A 17,968-nucleotide genomic window follows, 5' to 3' on the forward strand; every position below is an offset into this window, starting at 1 on the left:
TCACATTTAAAAGTACTTTTGTTAAAGTGGAAACAAATGTATATTACAGACTAAGAGAAATATTGTGCCACAATGACTCTTTGGCAAGCTACCAAAATATAAAAGGCTTCCAACAAATCAATATAAGAAGTGTTTTATACAGCGTAATATTTGCTGTAGCTATCTACAAGACACAGTTTTTATATGTCCATTATCTTTTCACTGTAAAACCATTAGAGAATTTAGCAATATCTTGTGTGTGTTTTCTTGTCTGACTATTCTCATGTGTTTTACTAAATGTAATCCTTTTCTCAGTCATTAATCACTAGTACTAGGCAACTACTGCCCCCCCACCAAATAAAAATCACACATGTTCTTGTAGATGGTAAAATGAATTCACTTCAGCTCTTATTGAGTTTACTTCCTCTGATTATTTTAAGGAAAATGTTTCCAAGGGAAAGGGGGAGAACTGTTGAGAAGGACATCTATCTATGAATATCAGAAAACAATCACAGAAATTAAAAGATAGCAGAATATAGCCAAATATTTGTACTAGAAACCTAGTTCAATGTGTTGTGACACATTTTAACATGCCGCATTACTTACAAGATCAGTGAAAACCATTCACATTCTGAATGACAAACACACACAGAGTTGCTTATGAAATGGAGAATTATTTCCATAAATTAATTGGGAACAGATTTCTTCATGTCTATTCACACACAGCAGCAGCTTGTTCCACAGACAGGTTTTTCTTGCTTCAATATGAGTAACCAGGAAAGAATTTGACCCTTGACAAATGATTTTGAATAACGAATATGTTTTTAAAATATTCCAATCTGCTCATGGGCAAATTCATCAGCAGAACAGCAGGCAAAATTTGCCATCTTCATTACATTTTATTATTTAGCCATCTATTCTAACTGTCTCTTCAAAACCTCACCCTTTAAATGCCCCCCGCCCCCTCCCTCTTTAACTTCAGCTATAGCGGTTGAGGTTTTTGTAAAAAACCTCCTGTTGGTAGCATTCATTACATGTTAGTCTGCAAAGTTATGAAGTAGAGAATGCTTGGAATGAAAATGAGGAAAATAATTCCTACAGAGGAAATGCAATGGTAATAATTATCAACTACACTAAATTTTCACTGTTTGATTATGATTCTCAGCCAGCTACCATAATTTCTCATTCAGAGGTGATTGTGGTAGAGGAAAAAGGAAAGGAATAGGCTTTTTAAGTCTTTGTGAGGCTCCCTCAGTTCCTTTTTAAGTCAAGCTTATCTACACAAAAAGATACACTAAAAGAATATTGCTCAGATTGCAAAGTCAAGCACTCCAGTGCTAGTAAATGGCAAAATTAAGATTTCCTGAAAACATTAATTCAGTCCCTTATACATATGTATTGTGCCACAGTCTTTAATTACTTGATGACATACTATTTTTTCCACACAGTTCTTGCCTCATTCTGTACTTATGCTGGATGGTGCTCACTTAATGAGTAAGCTATTCAACATTTTCTTTTATCCTCCACATTCAGTGTGTGGCCCCAATGCTTTATTTACGGCACACTATTCAAACCCTGCTATGAAGACAGAATTAATTTTCTCATGGGCTTTTCTATGGCTGTCATCACTATCATATCTTAAATATTCATTAGGCCAGAGAGAGAGGGAGACAAATGTTGTAGTTTGGTGGTTGGAAGGCTCACCTGGGAGACCTGCTCTGATTCAGTCTCTGCTCCAATGAATACTTAAATAGCCTGTATCAAACAGAACAGCTTCAAGAGGAGACTCTAACCTGCTGGTACCTGCAGACTCCTGGTTATAGCATTCATCAGAGAGGTGAGAAACCTGGGTTGAAGACCTTCCCAATCAGGAAGAAACTGGCCCCAGGCCTTCAGATGGTTAACTATTGCATATCAGACTGCTGCTTACTTTTCCAGCAAAAGGCTGCTGTGGTTAAGGCAGTGAACTACAGGAGGTGGCTTACCACGATGGGATGGAGTGAAAAGCTGGCTTTCTTCTAGCTGGAGACAACTCCTCACGGCTCGCTCAGGCAGTTCTTCACCAAACTTTCTGGCTTCTTCAGACTCTTCTTGGGCATCCAGTTCTCTCCGTGCCCTCTACCGGTGCCCAGCATATAAAGCTGTAAGCCAAAATCAGATCCACGGTCAGTCCCAGTGAAAGATCTAAGCACATCCTAGTCCATGAGGAACCTAAAATAGGCCAATTCTTCTTTAGCCCCACCTTTCCCAGTATTCAGCGTACATGGTGTTACACCGCTGCAAATGGCACAAAGGCTCTGCCCCAAGCAGCTCAGCACTCATCTCCTTCTCCGTGATGTATTTAACCAACAAGCATTTAATGTGTTAAGTAGCCTCATAGCGTGGACAGCAGCTGGAGGTTGAAACCCACTGCTCTTTTCATAAGGCGAGGAACCAAAGTAGGCTCCAGCATCCCAATGCTGCCTTCCTCCTTTGCTTAATCACAGCCCTGCTGAATCAGTAGCAGTTTCAAAAGGAGGCGAGAATCCAAAACATTTAGAGTCTCTCGACTAAGGTAACATCCTGCTAAGCATAGTACTGGGTCAGGTGAGCAGCTTTTTACCTGGGAGATATATTAGCAGCTTGTTAGACTGGCTGTAGTTGAATGCAGCTGTCTTTGACTTTGGAATTTGTTCTCAGCTATGACAGCAGTAAACATCAGGTTTTGCAAAGTGAGAGTCAACCTCCACCCACTTTAATGTAATTTCTTTCTAATTCAGATAAAACTTGATTGTGTAATGCCTACATCCTTCAGTTTCTTACTTCTTTGAGGACTTGGTTTCTTAATTGCTGAGGTTTCAAATATTTCAAGCCATTTTCTTCTGCTGCCAAAGATTTCTTATAAGCAGGTTTCAGTTAGTGGACCATTCTTTTTTTAACCTTCCCTGTCTGTCTATGGTCCATATAAAACATTCTTGTGGATTCCAGGGTTTTTTCATGGGATTTTTCTCTTCTCCCTTAACATCGCCCATTTTGGAATCTCAACTTCTCTTTTAATCATTGGAACACATATATAATTTGTCATAGAAACACAAGCTTTCCCACATCTAACACATCCCAATTTAAATTTAAATGAACACTGATGGAGAAAAAAATAATCTAAAATTTCATCTTTCTGCTGGGGACCTACTGGAAAGATTACAAGAATCTGAAAACCTCTTCTCCAAAATTAGCCATAAACACAGAAGCAGTCACTGACTCATTTCACCTCAGTCTCCCAGGTAGCAATCAGGTGGTGTTAATATCTAATCACCATTAACAAGGGTCAGATTTTAACTGGTGTCCTTAACCCCTCAATGTTTTATCTGAAAATTACCAATCCTTTGAACTGTCCAGATGGTTTAATAGGCTTTTTTATTCACTCACATCTAATTACTTGTCTCCCATAAATATTTGCTTTTGATTCATTAGAACACTTACTGCGTGCTCGTGAAGCACTAGTCAATTCATAAAACCCTTATTGAAGATTACAACCATTAAACAATCTGTTGCAACCTCACCCTATTTTTCATTCATAAGGCCAAGGGCCAGCATCATTGAGGGGTAAAGTCATAGACTATCCAGACCTGAAAACCAGGAAGCCCAATTATTGTAACTCTGCCACCAAAGGGCATCTGAGAATTGCTACTGATTAGCAGCTAGACGATAGCCTAACAAGCAGTATGTCTGCATTTCATCAGAGGGCTCCACAAAACATATGTGGTATTGTATAAATAGCGCATAGGGACCAGAAAACAACCAAATATAGCACTCGGAGATACGTGGTTTGAACTGAACACATGGTGCTGGTAATGATTGGCGTTCGAGTGCACGCTGAGCACAGGGCTAAAGTAATGAACCAATTACACGATAGACGCAGGAGAGAAGATCATTAGGAGAACACATGACACAGTGTATAATGAAGTAATTATTTGTATAGGAAGGTGAGTCATGTCTGACTCTTTGGATGTGTGCTGTGGGATCCATTGGGTGCTGTTTCACCAAGAGCAGACAGTGCTATGCTTCCTAGTTGCTCTGTGGCCTAAATAAAGGAACCTGCGTCACCCTTCCAGTGCTAAGTCAAGCTGTGCCAGAGTCTACACGGTGTCCACAAGAAACACTGAGCTTGGAGCAGGTGAATGTGGCCGCTGGGTAAGAGTATTTACTCTAAGAAGCCTCAGTTGTCATGGGGTCCCTGAAAGTTTGAAGCACAGAAGAGCCAGCTGGAGCTAGCACAAAAAAAGAAGATGATAGGAGAAGCAGCCTAGCAAATGGTAGCTCTAATTTATCTTTCCTTCTCCCTCTCTGTGGCCATGCCGAGAACCTCAAGGTTGTTCTAAGTCAGTCACACTCATCCTCCCCGTGCCCCATTCTTAGTTACTGGAAGGACAAAAAACATTTCATTATGGGCTGGGCACAAATAATGGCTTAAGCACAACCCCCCTGGGGATTTCATACACGCAAAAAATTCAGCGTAGACTTATTCATTAACCTCAAGGCTACACCTCCCGCCATCCTTAAAATGTCCTAGCTCCAGAATATGGACTTGTCAGAATGCTGGGTAGGAGTCCTAGGGAGTGGGATCTCTTCACCCTGCAGAGTTCAGAAAGAAAGGAAGCCTTTATGGAAGGTGGAGGAGAGGAAGAGTGAAGAAAATGAGACATGAACTTGGTAAACCAGCTGGTAGGCAGCTCACCTGCGTTCAGAGGGAGCTCTGGGCTGTAGCTTGCTCTCAGGACTACCTCCTTCTTCACTGACACCCAGGGCGTGTTTAAATGGTGTTTATTCACTGATTGTGCATTCACAAACATTACTGGAGGCAATTCATCATAATCTGCAGCTCGGGTTTCACTCTCCAGAATGATGGAAGGTGTGAGTAGGACTCCATTGTGCTGAGGAGAGCTCTGAAAAAAATCCCTTTCTCCAAAGTGAGTGCTTTAACCACTACATTATTATGTAGAAAACTGGCAGAGGTAGTACATCTTTTGACTGTGGGGTTTTTTTTCCTCCCAACATAAGAATAAGGTTTTTACACCTGCGGGGATCCCAGCTCAGTTCACTGCAAAGTGAGCACAGGGTAATCCCCTGAAATCTGCGGCTCTGCCGCACGAACATAGGGAAGGGCAGGAGTTCATTCATCTCTCTTTTCTGTGTTCCCCCACTCAGTCAGTCCATGGACGGGTTTGGATTCCAGCCCAAGGCATTTTGCTTCCCTCACACACAGAGAAGGGAGCTTATGTGTCCACCTGGGGATTGTGGAGTACAAAATGAGGGCCAAACACTTAATGTCTAATAACATCTAGCTTCTCCTGTTAAAGATACAGGCTTTCACCATCTGATACTAACACATCATCCAGACTGAGTATGAAAAAGAATTGTGATCATATACATCTACTTTTTTGAATCATGATTAGTAATGTTACTATTTTTATTTCTCTGCTGCTGTACATCTAGATCTTTCACAAACACCCTTAACTTAGTCATTTGTCTGAATGTTTCCTTTGCTAATTTATGTATGTGTCTATGAACTTCTCTATTTCTCCTTCATTTTGGTAGTAGCTAAAATATACTGATGTCTTCTTTTTCTATCTGGCAGAACTTCTTGATTTTGGAGGGTGGAGGGGAACATCTACCGAAGCATTCATCAAAAAATTGCAATTCACATCTACGTCTTTACTTTTAAATGTTTTCTCTCACTAACTTCATTCATAGTTATTTTCATCTTTGGTAAATTGCCCATCTTAGGGACCCAGCTCAATATATTGATGGTCCTAAGTTTTGTTCACGAGAACAAGGTCTACGATGATACAAAGCCGCTGCAAGTCTCGGGGCCCGGAGCGCATCAGTGGCCCTGAACTGCCCTGAGCAGACCGGCTTGACCTCAAGCCTGCCTTGTCACTGAGGATATATCTGGTGGTCCCTGGGCTCTCGGACAACCCTCAGTCCCTGTCCCTGCTCCGCTGGCATCGCTGGGGCACCACGGTTCGGTTCCCTTGAAGGGGAGGACACTGCTCCTGCCTGCCTTGCCACCACCCTCCGCTCCCTTCCCCTGCCGAGCAGCCCCGTCTGTGCCCGACGCCAAGACGTTTGTAAAGCCTTTGTGCGCTGGCGTGTTATTGTCTGTATTATTCAGATCCTCTGATCTATTTTCTCTTAGTAAAACTCGGCGTGGGTCCAAGCGGCGAGAGTGCACCGAAAGCATGTGAAGAAATGCTTCACGGAGGAAGTGCAGCGATGCCGCTGACCTCGAGCGTGGCAGGATTTTCACAGCAGTTGCTATGTACTAGGATGCCAGTGACTTTTCTTCACTGGGACTTCTTGTCTATGTCCCTGCACTGCTCAAACCTGGGGCAGCCTCCACAAACAGGCAGTGTGAGATTTCTCAAGTTAGCCAACAAAGAAAACAAAAGAAAACAAGCCTCATTTCAGACCTGTTGGAATGTCTTTCAGCTCTTCATCTCTAGAAGAAGAAAAAATTAAATGAAAAATTTTTTTTCAGTGCATATTATTATATTCCACTGTTAAAATATTCCACTCAACAGAGAATAAGAGTGTTTTGGACACCAAAAATGAGCAAACAAACCCTCCCCCCTGAAGTGAGAGAGACTGTCCTGGTTTCGGCTGGGATAGAGTTAATTTTCTTCCTAGTAGCTGGTATAGTGTTATCTTTTGGGTTCAGTATGAGAAGAATGTTGATAACACACTGATGTTTTCAGTTATTGCTAGGTAGTGTTTAGACTAAGTCAAGGATTTTTCAGCTTCTCAAGCCCAGCCAGCAAGAAGGCTGGAGGGGCACAAGGATTTGGGAGGTGACACAGGCAGGACAGCTGACCCAAACTGGTCAAAGGGGTATTCCATACCATGTGACGTCATGCCCAGTATATAAACTGGGTGGAGTTGGCTGGGTGGGGTGGATCGCTGCATTGAGCATCACCAGTTTTGAATATTCCAATTCTTTTATTATTATTATTGTCATTTTAGTATTATTATTATTTTCTTCCTTTCTGTCCTATTAAACTGTCTTCATCTCAACCCACAAGTTTTACTTTTTTTCGATTCTTTTCCCCATCCCACTGGGTGGGGGAGTGCAAGCGAGCGGCTGCGTGCTGCTTAGTTGCCAGCTGGGGTTAAACCACGACAGAAACAAATTTGCGAAACTTGCTGGTGACATGATTTCCCCTCTTACCTGTTAGCAGAACAGGGCCCAGGATTTTGCAGTCCTGGATTTAAGAGTCTGCTCTTCTTGGTGGTCTTTGAACCCCCATCTCCCAGACCCCCAGCCTGGGCCAGGCTGGGGTTGAGAGCACCCCTTGCAACATTGCTCCATGTGTTGTTAGCAGGACACCATCTTAATGTCTGCTTCAAGTGGAACAGCTCTAGGAAGGAGACTCAACAGCACATGCCTCCCAAAAACCCAACTGGTCAGGGCTAGCTAATCAGCGTGCCACCCAAATTCAAGGCCACCTTCTGACTGATTTATCACAGGCAAATGATCCAAGACTCTATGTCTTCACTGACCGACCCAATCACCAAGTGTCAGTGTCTCCTGCATGGTTTTCCTCCAAGCTGCAAGAGGAATCATCCTCTGCCCTAACAGTTGCAGCACTTGAATGTTCGGGTAATGATATGAAAATGAGACATTAGCCACAGCAGATGAGAACTACCTAGCCCTGGTAGCTTAACGGGAGGGATATTCCCTGGGCATATCAGAAGAAATTAAAATTGTTTCATTACAGTTGAAGTAGTCAGTCCCAAAGTGCCCAGAACCTGAGCAAATACTGCACCCCCTATACTGCTGAGTAAAAGTTGTTTCCTGAATTAAACCTCCCATGTTATTCTGCCTCCCACGTTATTATGCCAGATTTTCACTGTTAACCCAAATTTATGACTAGTTTTAGGACAACTAAAGATCATATTTTCCAAAGAATTTAACCAGTCACAAAAATAAATACCAGTTATCAGCTAGGTTTTCTACTCGTGCCACTTAAGCAAGTTATTTCAGTTCTGTCTCACACTTTTCCCATTTATACAGTACACAAAATCATACCAGCCCATGTAAAACAGACTGCAGAGATTCTTTGAAACCAGTCCACCACCCCAAATCATTTGCACAAACTCAAAACCAGTGCCAAATGTTAATAATCTAAATTAACAATATTTTGCAGCCAATCTATATTGGCAGTATGGATTATAAGAGAAAGAGGTTTCAGACTTATTTATGTCTGTAAAACTGTCTGGATGAGAAAGTACTCACTACCCTCTTCTCTTTTTCTTGTCATCTCTCTCAGTCATCATCCTAATCATTAGCCATCCCTTCAGATTTCCCTGGTGCAATGATCTCTACATCTATCTGTCATCCAGTCTTGAGTGAAGTGGCTGTTTCGCTCATCTGACAGAAGTAGAGTTGGTTTGCCAAATTTCCATCACTATCACTGCATGGCACAACTCTGGGATATTAATAAATATTTTGTTACCTAGGGCCACCCAGCATGGATTACTTTGGAAGCATCTCTTATCTTAGTGCAACAATTATAGCATTTAATAGGTTAAGGCATATAGTGTATGTAAGATTTCAGGAAATCCTTTCGCAAGGTTTTCATTCCTTACTTGAGATGCAGGGCACAACTATTTAAGGATTAGCTCTTCCTTCTCCCAACACATGCTCCTTTGATGATACCACATCCTTCTAGCTTCCTCTGTGGAACAGAAATGGAGAATAGACACACTGGAGGAATTATTAGACTCAGCCTTTATACCTTTAGGGCAATAACATTCCAAGACAAGAGTATCTAATGTGCAGCACTTTCAGCATGTGTACCTTAGGTATTTTTATGAAGTCATGAAAACCTCTAGATATATTCCTCTTTTAAAGACTGTCACATGTTATAAACCTTAAGCCAGGTTTAATGCAAGTGTTTATTTTTTTAATGTTTTCAAAGTGGAAAATGTTTTCTTATAAAAAAATACAAGCAATTTTTACTCTGTAAAGAACTCTGTGAACTCTTTTTTCTCCTGGTAGAGAACTAAAGGCAGAATTTTATAATAACCAAGAATAATTAATTTGCTTATTTGTATGTTTTAACTTGAAACTCAGCACCATACTACCTGAACATAATATTGCTGCAATGGAGGAGCACACAAAATAGTTTATGGAGAGTGACAACTGCCGGAGCAGTACTTTAAAGAATGAATTCTATACACAAGCATCTTTTGCATAGTACCCTGGACTGGGCAGATGATATGTGTGTCATAGGGAGAGTAATTTCTGCCTGAGATGTTCCAGTAAAAGTCATTCCAAATGCATCATTCATAGTCAAGACGTATGGAGGAAAGCAATTCACATATTTCTGAGCAGACATCTCTGGCATCATTGCCTAAAGTGGTAGAAGACTGGGCATAATAACAGGCACAGAAGGTGCCAATGTTCCTCTCTCTTAAATTAACCAGGCAGATCTTGTTGAAAATTTCCCATCATCGTGATTTTCTGAAGGAAAAGGGTGTGCGAGATAGTTACAGACAAAAGAAAACCTATCTCTATGTATTTTTCTGCCTCAACAGTCCTGATCTTTGACTGTTCAGCTTCACATCTGCTCAGAATTGCACTTTTCTCTCTCATAGGTAGCATTTCTCAGAATCACACCTCCACTCCCACAGCCAAACTTCTTCTTCCTTGGCACCTTTGCTATGAAGCGTGTCTTCCCACTTCCTCTATTCCTTCACAGGCTTTCTTTTTTTCTGTCAGTCCTTCTGACTTCAACTTTGTTGGGAAATTCCTCCTATATTTCACCAGGTGAAAACCACCTTCTACCAAGTAAGCCATCGCTTGGTTACCTCTCCTTCTGAAGTGCAGAAAAATTGCTTTGTCCAGTGACACTCTGCCTTTACTGGCAGTCATTCAAGTGTGGTGCAGCTCTGTTTTTATTCATACACTAGGTGCAGGAATATTTCCTTTCACCAACTATGGATTTAATTCTAATAGTGGAAGCAAAGCACATTAGAGAACAAAACCATATCCCCCAAATGTATTTTGTAGCTGGACACTTGTATGCACAGCAAATTCCCGTTATCAAGCTGACCTAGCATTTGTACGTAGGCAGGATGCCTCCATTGTCACAAAAAGTATTTCTATGGGAAAATATCCCTGTCTTACTCACACTCACACAACCAAAACCACAGTTTTAATCGGGAAGACAAAACCAAAAACTTTCATTTTCCTCCTCCCAAATAAATATGTTCTCAGTTACAACCTTCTGTTCCATCAGGATTTTTCACAAGAAAAAGACTTCTCTCTCAAGCTGTTGTATCCATGAGGCTTGCAAGGTCATAACTAACTCTCTGAGTTTCACCTGGCAGCAAACTGGAAGGGACAGTGAAATGCAGGGAGAGCAATGTTGGAATGGTATTTAGTGACCATCCCAAAAAGGAGATGAGCTGTTCACTTCCCTTTCTAGCAGATATTTATAAATCCCTTTAAAGCAGAACATGTTGCAGAAATCTTGCTTGGAACGACAAAGACATGAGTAAGTGTGACAAGCCCCTCGTCAAAAAAAAAAAGTGTTTCAGTCCTCTGTCCAAATAGATTTCAAAAGACACAATGAGCTACCAATTTTGTCTGGAAATGGACAGAGAGTGACAGGTCAAGTATGGCTTTTAACTGATGACCATAGGAAGAAAATGCCTCCAACAGATGATTCAGGCACCATCATTACCCAGCACTCCTGATACTTCCATAACCATTTCTATCTTACCTAATTTGCTCATCATGGTCAGCCAGGCACGGGAAAAATGAAATTCATCAAAGAAATAAAAAACAAAGCAGGACTTCCATTAGCAGTGCTGGCATCCCTGATGGATCACCGCCTAACCTGGTGGACCAGCTTAGTCTTCGAAGGGAATGAAACACCTCTGACCTCCCAGAACCAGCAGAATATTCCCGTCGAAGTGAAGCAGGTGACCCAGATAAAATACCTGTCCACACACACGTGCACACCTACACAGTCTGCATTGGCAGACTTTCACGGGGCTCCAGCCACCCTGGCTCTGCCTGGGACATGGGCTGGATGCACATCTAACCCAGCCTGCTTGGAAACGATCGTGGCAGGACCCAGCAGCGTAGCACTGTCCTTTTTCTCCGAGAGACACTGAGGGTATCTCTCCAGCTGCCACTCCGACTCCGCTCAGGTCTATAAATCCTGTGGCACATCTGTTACACCTCTGCAGATGTCAGGGGTACCCTTGGGTACCTAAAATGGATGAAAAACTGTGTTTCAGGCACCCGTATCGCTCCCTTGGGGTAAGACACAATCTGAGACTAAGACATCTGAATTTAGGAGCAGGATTCAGCTGACTAAACAAAAACATGCAGCACCATTTCAGGCAGCCCACAGTATCAGGACAGCTGGGACATCCTAAGGCACCTCTAATGGCAGGAGACTCTAATGTTTAGGTACCTCAGATGTTTGCATGTGACCATTTTTTTTAACAAGCTCCCATTATAGTCAGTGGAGATCTTGACTCAATTCAGCAGCCCACACATATACATGGAGTTACATTTAAGATGCCCTATAGTGTGGAAGACACTCATGTGGAGATGACAGCTATGACAGTGGACCTACAACAAAGCAATAACTTTCCAAAGTGGCAAGTGAAAACCAGGGCGGATTTTTCAGGGAATCTGAAACATCACTGAGCCCCTGTGTGGGCATCTGAATCCAGTCAGTACATTCAGCAGTGCCTAGGAAGTGTCTCAGATAATGCTGAAGACCTGCAATAGGGCTTTAGTAAGATTATAGAAAATACCTTCATTTACACACCTACATTTAGGCATCTTTACCTGGAGCTGAATCCCATCTTACTGATCAGACAGATGCAGTCAGAGCAGACACAGGATCAAATCTGTCCACCATTTAACAGCAAGTCTGCAAGCCCTTTTTCAGAATGGCAGGAGAAATTCCGCTCAGCACACTTGGACAGCTAGGCTGTAAGGTGTCCTTGTAAAGGGGAAAAAAGGATGATACACTTCCAGGGTCAGCTCTGTCAGAGCGGTATGGATACAGACACTCAGGTCCCAGTCACTTAAATAGCTCTGTAGCGAACTAGTAACGAAGATCATCCTAGCGCCTGCACAGTGCCGACCACTTATGTGGTGACCACACCACTTACCTCAGCTGACCGCACGGTTAAGAGTAACTAATAAAGCAAATCATCCCAATGCTCAGTAAAAATGACTGGTTCACTTCATCTTTAACTGTTTAAAAAATTTCAGTTTATGACCCAAGTATCAGGAGGACTTAGTTTCCCTTCCTTTTCTTATTTTACTATTAAACTGCATAAATTGGAAGTCACTGCATGGGTAACAAATACCTCAACTCTACAACAGTTCCCACCGTGACCTGTATGTGTTCACTTAAGCTTGGAGAGATGGAGCAGACTAATCAGAGAGGATATTAGGTCTGTGTAGTTTCCAGAGATTCCATGGAGATTCAGGTCAAATAAAAATATGCAAATAATTAATCTGACCTCTCGCAAAGAAAAAGCTGGAGAATTCCACCTAATACTTTTTGTCAAGAAGAGATTACTTCTTCCATTAGGGCAGTGAGTATTAACAGTGTTTTGGGTAGGAGAGCACTACATCTGCAGCAGAGTTCCTACATCATTAACATAACTGCCCATGGCCAGGTAGACACAGGGAAGTATCATCATTCATATCATCAAATCAACAGTAATACTCTGGTTATTTATAAGTTTCGTGTTGTTCTTCTTTGTGACCTAAATTCACAAGAAGTCTGACGTTACTTTCCGTCTTGCAGGAGTTCACTGCTTTTAGGAACGTTAAATGTTTCACTGCTATGTGGAATTTTGGCTTCTGCAAACTCTACTGTCATTCTGTCATTGCTGCCTCTGTGCTTTCCGTTTAGGTGATGGGTAGATCTATAATCTATTACGTTCTGCAAATACACTACCAGCGTACTGTCACTTCCTAGTCTACGTTAGAAACCTTTCTTTCAACAGTAGCTGACAAGGACTGGGCAACTAGTCAAAGCCGTTCCTCTTTGGGGACCAGGAAGGCTACTCCTAGGAGATGTGAAAGGAAAAGCCAAATTGTGTTGAACTCTGGTATTAAGAGAGCTAGGAGACCAAGGAAATCAGGAAAGAAGAGTTAGAGTTAGTGCAATAATCCATTTGTGTTGTTATTAATAATAACCAGTGTTTATCCCCAAAATCATAAGCATGAAGAATAAACATGCACATATTCAGATTAGACCAATTTTTTTTTAAAGTAGCTAAGCTGTGCATATTACTACAAAGGAGCTAAAAAAAAATTAAATTATATTACATTGAATCTTCTGAAAAACCTGAAACAGATAGTGTTGTGGCAGTAAACCTTTTTACTCTGCATTCATTATGAAGTGAATGTATTTATTGTTTATGAAAAGAGGAGATTATCTGCCTTGCTGCATAGCCACTTCAGGATCTTCACACCTGACTCACTGTCTTTCAGGTCTAACCTTGATAATAGATGCTATTTTTTTACCCACAAAGCCTCATGGGTTTGCCAGCACTGAGAAAAGCCGTTACAAATATACAGATAAGCACAGGTTAACTAATGGGACACTGAATGTTAATATCCAAGGTAGACGAGGACTGCTTTGCGTAAAATCACAGTTCAGCAGCAATCAGCTCTCACATTCCTAAACACATCAGTTCTCTGAAGTAAACAACTAGCATTACATTATATAGCAGGAGAAAAAAAAAATTATACTGGAGCCAAAGACCTGCCAAAAAGACTTGTGAAAGTGCTACCCCTCTTGTTAGCTGCCAACCCCAACGAGCTTTTGGTCAGATTGCCAACACGACAGCACCCACCTTTCCGCGATGTGAAGGAATCGAGGTGCCCCGTTGTTTCGCAGAGGATTGCAAACAGCCAGTAGATGGTAGCAACTGTCGGTCACTAGTAACCTGAGCGGGATTCCTACCGACAACCTAGATGCAAAAAAATTCTGCATTTCATTATCAACCGCATGAGCTATTCAGCCTCCCAGGAGAAAACTGTATTAGCCTTTGCTATAGCTAATTTTAATTGATAGATGAAAATGTTTTCAGAAATAATGCTGACCTATATATGGACTTCTTAAGCTACGCTGTCCATTTAAGTCAATATTCAGGGGAAAAGTAACATTAGGGCAGAATTGCATTGGCAGGGTGTGTGAAAATGGTCTGAACAGATGGAAAGATAAGGAGAAAAAGAGTGTCTTGTCTATCCGTGGTTTTAGAAGAAGGAAACTTAACAGAATAAGAACAAAAGAGTTATTACGCATGTGCAGAACTTTCAAAACTAAAATCTGTACCCCCATATTTTCAAAAACCTATCAAGTGTCTTAAACATTAAATATCTTTATGTGGAGGATGTAAAAAATGCAATCAAAATGCTGGGAGGGATACATGAAGGAAGCAATGCCTCACTGTTGGAAAAAATAATGCAAAGATTTCTTTTTAGAGGAATACTCTCTGGCCCGTGATAACTGATACTGACAGAAAATTATTAGCTTGAAACTATAGGATGTGTCTTATAAAAAGAATTTGTAAATTTAATAACATCATTTCTGCATAAATTAAAATATTTTAATAGAATGTACTTGCTAAATAGTTGAATAAATGCTAATTGAGGGAAACATCTGCTCTGAACGAGAGCATTTACCACAGGCAAAGTGCTTGTCTGCAGTGGCAGTTTGCATGAGGAATAACAGGATGCAAAGCCTCAAACTGTATTTTAACTCTGACAGGGAGTTTAAGGATATGGCATGTTGAGTTTGACATGCGTTGTGTCCCTGATTTCCATACCATACTTGCTTAGTTTTCACAGGAAAAAATGAAGGAGGTGGGAGGAGGTGGGAAGGAGACGTTGCAAATGATAAGAGATGACACTGAAAAGCTTAAACTGGGATATTTAAATCAAGCTGTACTTTTCTGGGTCTCTGTTCTCTTTATTATCACCACTAATAAAGGATCCTGGGCACATCTGTGCACCTCAGTTTTCCTCAGAAACACCTATGTCGTGCTCACCTGCTGCCTGTGAAAAAGGTACAATCTGCTTAGTGGTCCTGCAAACAGCTTTCCATCCAAAAACCGGCACATGATGCAAATGCAATCTAAAGAGCCTCCATCAGCCTTCCCAGGCTGGGATGGTTTTTCAGAACTGCCAAGTTATATTGGTTTGGGATCTTTTTTCTTTTTTTTTTCTTTTTTTTTTTTTCTTTTAGAAAAGCAGCATCTCTGTCCCTGAATAGAGGCAGAGAGCAGAGCTGCTGAGTAAGAGGGCTGAGAGCTGGTGTAGATAATAGCAAAGCTCTGCCTGCCATTTTCACATCCTTGCTAAGCTGTCTTTAATAAGCATTACAATTAGCTTCTGATAGCTGCTCGGAGGCCTGCACGGAGCAGGCTGGTTGTCTGAGTATGGGTCTTATTAGTGAGTTGTCTTCTCACAAAACTGCCTTCACAAGTGACACCCTTCTCAGCGGTCTCCGCGGAAGCGAAGGATTGAACCATTCAGAGACTGAACAGCCTGTAAAGCCTGTTCCCTAAAGGACACAATAACAAGAAAATAACATAAAGGAGAATGAAGGAGCAAGGACAGGATAGCATAGAAGAACCTGGGCCGATGCTAAACGGAGCATAATTGTCATGAGGGTGTTTTTCCGACCTCTGAGCTATCAACTTGATCGTTTTTTCTCGGACTAAATATACTTACAGCTAGTTTCGGCAACAAGAAATTCCTGTGCCAACATCTGCAGCTTTTAGATAGGAAAAAAAACCAATATAGCCTCCCTTTAAAACTTTGATTTATTCTCCACAATAAAATAAAATTATGGTGTAGCTGAAAATAACAGCAGCCCACAGTTCTCAAATACCCGGTAGAAACAATCTGTCTGGCTGACCCCTCTCCTGTGTTTCCTGATTATAGTGCCACCAAAATCTAGTTATAATGATATTTTCTTTATTAAATTATGTGCTCCTGGCAGGTATGCTCTTTTTTGTAAAGGACAAAGAGTATAATGCATGATCTCAATGCAGTTAAACATCTAAGTCGTCTTTAAAATATACTTTGTGTAGAACAGAAACAATACCAAAATGAAAAATGTACATGCATTGAATCAACTAAGTTTAAAGCAGAGGTTGTTTTTTTCATTTTCTCTTTTCATTATTATGTTATGCTGTATGTTATGTTATTCCAGACATCATCAAGGACTTCTCACACAATTCTGCATTTATGGAATCACTTTTTTCTAACCTCCAGCTGAGAAAATGCCTTTTAGTTTCGTTTAAATCTGATCATTATTTTCCTTCCCATTCCGCATACGTACTCCCTGACAACAGAAAAGTGAATAGATAGGTAATTGCAACGTTTTGTTTGAAGACTTATGGTACATAATTCAAGGTTTAATTCTACTAAAAGGCAAAACTGACCAATTTCCATTCTTTATCTGAAAAATCAAACTTGTTCTCCGTGCGTAATCTCTATCATAGATGCATCAAACTGAATATAAAGCAGGATTTTTCCTACCAATATCATGTATTCCGTAACATTTCTGTGTTGGATCTACATACACAGATATGTACATACACATAGCCAGATCCATACCTACTACAAATGCTTTCAGCAAAGTTATGAGGATTACATCAGCTAAGATCTTGACCTATAGTTTTGTGTAATGCAAATTCAATACTCTGAAATTGCAATGATGCAGGCACTTCTAATAGGAAATAATTACGTTGGCAAGCCCACTCTGAATGGTAATGTAATAATAGTCTCATTCTGAGCTCTGTAAGAACAGTCCTTAGGGGAAGATCAAGGATTCACAGTACCATAGACAAAATCAAATTTTACCGTCCCAAGAATGAGGACAAATTCTTGCAGTCTCACTACTGGATGAGGAAATGCAGTTTTGCAGTAGCTCCGACGCTCCACCCTGCCGCAGCCAGTTGCTGAAGATGCAAAGGAGCTGGCACGGTGGAGAGTTGATAGTAGGGATGGCCGTGCAGGCAGTGGGATCGCGGCTACACACTGATGGGGACGTGGAGGTCCACCAGCCATGGCATCCCCAGTTGCTCGGGAAGGACTATACCGACAGGAGAAATTTGCCCTGCCTTGGGGGAGCCAGTATAAGCCAAGTTCAGAAGTGCAGTAGTCACTGTGACATGAAGAACGTCCTTCTCATGCTTTCCCTTGCTTTCCTGGCATGATTTTTCAGCTGCCATCCCATTCCTGGACATGGCTGATCATGCTGAAAAGTGCCCCAGAGCAGTTCTGTGGAACGGCTCTCTAGCAAAGTGAAGTATCTTGGTCAAGAGTAGAGTAAGCGCCATTTCAAATGAGAGCAAAATGTGTAAGTATGAAGCTTTACCAGCCAAGTAAGACAACCAGACAATGCCATCTGACAGAAGTGGCCAAAACCAAAGCACACACCAACCCTGGAGGGATTTATTTCTGCACTGAATCATCTCACTTTCTTATCTCCAACAATGACATAAACCAGAGCCGTGAAAACAAGGCTTCTCAGGCCTTCTGAAATGTTTGAATCTCAGGGTTTCAGCTCAGTCTGACCCTTAGTGAAATCTTGACATCTGCAAATACAGGCCTTTCACATGCAAATCGAGGGGTGTAAATAGGGAGTGCGAGCATTTTGGAAATGCTTTGACATACTGGGCCCTTAGACCAACTTTTTCTTTGGTCACTTCTTTCTCTGTAGTTAAAAAATGTTAAGACATATGCCATGCAACGTTGTCAGGACTTCTTCCCCTCGCTACCCATGTGCCTAATGATTTAGATGAAAACATATTCAAAAGGGTCATTCACCAATCTCCCCGCAGGCTTAAATATTTTCAACTCAGTGTCAAAGGATGCTAGAATGGGAGTGATACTCTGCCCAGCCCTTTTCACAATACAAATCATCCAAGTAGAGGGTGTGTGAAA

This window comes from Aquila chrysaetos, chromosome 14 (genome assembly GCF_900496995.4).
Source record: "Aquila chrysaetos chrysaetos chromosome 14, bAquChr1.4, whole genome shotgun sequence".
NCBI classification, from domain to species: domain Eukaryota; kingdom Metazoa; phylum Chordata; class Aves; order Accipitriformes; family Accipitridae; genus Aquila; species Aquila chrysaetos.